Consider the following 3,556-nt stretch of genomic DNA (forward strand, 5'->3'; position numbering starts at 1 on the left):
CTCCAAGAGGAATAAATGCATAGTTCCTCTCCACTTGTTCTCCATAGTAGTGCTTCAATCTCTGACCATTAACTCTGAAAATATTCCTTATCTTGTCCTTCAAATCTACTGCTCCAAAAGAGAAAACTTCGTGAATTGTATAAGAACCTGTCCATCTTGACTTTAACTTTCCTGGGAAGAGTTTGAGTCGTGAATTGAAGAGTAAAACTTGTTGTCCTGGTGCAAACTCTCGCCTAAGAATCTGTTTGTCATGCCACTTCTTCGTCCTTTCTCTATAGATCTTTGCATTTTTCATATGCATCATTTCAAAACTCTTCCATCTCATTCAATTGAAGAAGTCACTTTTCACCTGCTGCCTTCAAATCAAAGTTAAACTTTTTTACAGCCAATAAGCTCTATGCTCCAACTCCATAGGAAGATGACATGTCTTTCCAAACACTAATCGGTATGGAGACATCCCGATAGGTGTTTTAAAGACTGTACGGTATGCCCACAAAACATCATCAAGCTTCTTCGCCCAATCCTTTCTATTGATTTTGACAGTCTTTTCGAGGATGTTCTTAATTTCTCTATTTGAAATTTCAACTTGGCCATTAGTTTGAGGATGGTAAGCAAGTGCTATGTGACGCCCCCAAATCCCCACGCATGGACACGGAAAAATTGAGACGTCCGGATGATGACAACTCAGGTCATCACCCTATCGACGAGTGCCAAGTGTGTGTAAAAGCAACAAATGTGCAAAAGAAAATGCAGCGGATAATGAAAGTCATAACTAAGTACCAGAATTTTTTTCTTAATATAATACAAAGCTGTTCAAAACTTACATATTAAAATATTACAAGATACAAATATTATTCAAAGCAACAACAAGATAATAATTTCAACTCAGAACTCCGGCGGAGCTGCATCCTCGGGCTCAGCCTCCTCCTCCTCTTCTATCCCTGCACCAAAATCTACAGAACCAAAAATGGTGCCGCAGGTAAGTAAAATCCAAACACCACCAGATAAAAACATATAGAACTCAAACAATATGCATGAAGTGATGCCAATGCGCAAAACCCATAAAATCACATTTTTTCCACGCACACCAAAATCCCATTTGGCCCAAAAACATATCGTATAAAACCAAGCCTCGCCATTATCCCAGATAATGGCCCAAACCACCATTTTCCCAGAAAATGGATCGCAATATCCTCATACAAAACCTTGCCATTTTTCCAGAAAATGACCCATTAACCAAACCATCAGAGCACTGTAGGCGGGAATCGCAGGTGGGACTCTACCACCATCCCTGCTCACCACCATCCCTACGCAGGCACCGTAGGCGGGAATCACAGGCGAGACTCTACCACCGTCCCTACTTACCACCATCCCTACAAGTCCGTCTGTAGGCGGGAATCGCAGGCGGGACTCTACCACCATCCCTGCTCACCACCATCCCTAAGCGTGCACCGTAGGCGGGAATCACAGGCTGGATTCTACCACCGTCCCTGCTTACCACCATCCCTACGCGTGCCTCTAACTCAAACCAGTCAGTCCAACTGTTCACATATACCATAAATCATTTCTTGCTTACCAGCACAACTTTCATTTTTCAAACACATGTACATGCATGCAACTATACGAAAAATCCGGTTTTCCCTTTTTAAACATGAACATGCGTGCACTATACAAAGCAAACATCAAGGCACAAATATCTCAAACAAATAACAACATCAACCAAACAACTCCGTCCTCAATCCATCCGACCCCCGAACTCCTCGGACTAAGTCCGGAATCAACCAACCAGCAGTCAAATAATTATTGTAAGAGCAAAACATATTTAAATCTAAAAGTAGAATTTAAAAAATACTTACAGCGCTATACGGTATTTTTAGAAAGCTCGCGGTGTTGCAGACGGCAGAAGAAAAGCAACCTAACAGTGTAATTTACACTGTTGCCGTGGGTAATAAATTACCCATTTTTGAACGGGGACAAACCAAAGCTCGGGATTGATAGGGGATGGCCTTGAGATATTTATGAAGTTAAGGGAAATGAGTTTTGGCCGTGGGTGGTGGTGGAAATGGCGGTCGAAGGCCAAAAAGGGGCTGAACGGAGTTGAGCTATTGAGAGCTGCTTCGGCAACGGATCGAGGCCAAAAATGGATGGGTTAGGTCGGCAAGAGGTGGGGGAAGAAGCTGTGAAGAGATGGTGGCCGGAGGTGGTGCGACGACACCAAAATCGGTGAAAAATCGTATGGCTTGGAGGAGCTCGTGGTGGCTAACGGTGGCTCGGATGGAGGTGAAACTTGGTGGGGATGTTCATCGGTGAGAGGGGAAAAAAACTGGGTGGGTGGTGTAGGCCACGCCACCGGCGAGTAGCGGTTTTGGGCTGCGAAAGCAACCGGCGACAGGGGCAAAAATAGAGCAGGTGCAGTGACTTCCGGCTGCTCACGATGGCTAACGGCTGGTCCGATGGCTCTGAAAATTGGTGGAGATGATCTCTAGTGGAAGGGGAAGAGAATGGTGGTGGTGGTGCACTAAAAGGTGGCCGGACGACAGAGAACTGGGCGGTCAAAGGGGCGGCGACGGGAAGGAGAAAAAGAGGCTGTTCGGCATACGCGGGAGAGAAAGGAGAAGAAAGAAGAAGAAAAGAAAGAAAAAGAAGGAAAAAGAAGGAAAAAGGAAAAAGAAAAAGGAAAAAGAGAAAAGAAAAAGAAAATATAAGGGAAAAGAAATGAGGTCCAGTCCTCACTCTGGAAACCAAAACTGATTCGCCGAAAACGATTTTAAAAACCGTAAAACGACTAAATAAATTAAACACAATATCAAATAAATTAAAATCAATTTAAGATAAAATAATTTAAAATAAAAGAACTATTATATTAAATAAATTAAAAAGCGTCTTCAGTGAAAATACACGTAAAAGCGGGTCATCACATCTTATCTTATGCTTTACACCATATTTAGAAAGAAGATTATCAAACAACTTGTTGCAAAAGTGAGTCCCTTCATCACTAATAATAGCTCGTGGAGTGCCAAATCTTGTGAATATAGTCTTGTGCGGAAATTTGAGCACTACCTTTGCATCATTTGTTGTTCTAGCAATTGCTTCCACCCATTTTGACACATAGTCAACTGCTAATAAGATATAAGCAAAACCAAAAGAAGGAGGAAAAGGCCCCATCAAATCTATTCCCCAAACATCAAACAACTCAACTTCTAAAATACCTTTCAGTGGTGACTCATGACGCCTTGAAATATTCCCCATATGTTGGCACCGGTCACAAGTTTTCACCAAAGTGTAACTATCACGAAAAATAGAAGGCCAAAAGAACCCACTTTGAAGTACCTTAGCTGCTGTACGGGGTGGCTCCAAAGTGTCCTCCATATGATGAGGAATGGCAATGATAGAGGATGTATTGCATCTCTTCTTCCGGCACACATCTTCGAATGATTTGATCTAGGTATCTTTTGAACAACAAAGGCTCATCCCAAAGATAATAATTCACATCATGCAAAAAGTTCTTGCGTTGATGGTAAGTAAGATCAGGTGGTAAAACTTTACAAGCTAGGTA

Source organism: Carya illinoinensis, chromosome 5 (genome assembly GCF_018687715.1).
Source record: "Carya illinoinensis cultivar Pawnee chromosome 5, C.illinoinensisPawnee_v1, whole genome shotgun sequence".
NCBI classification, from domain to species: domain Eukaryota; kingdom Viridiplantae; phylum Streptophyta; class Magnoliopsida; order Fagales; family Juglandaceae; genus Carya; species Carya illinoinensis.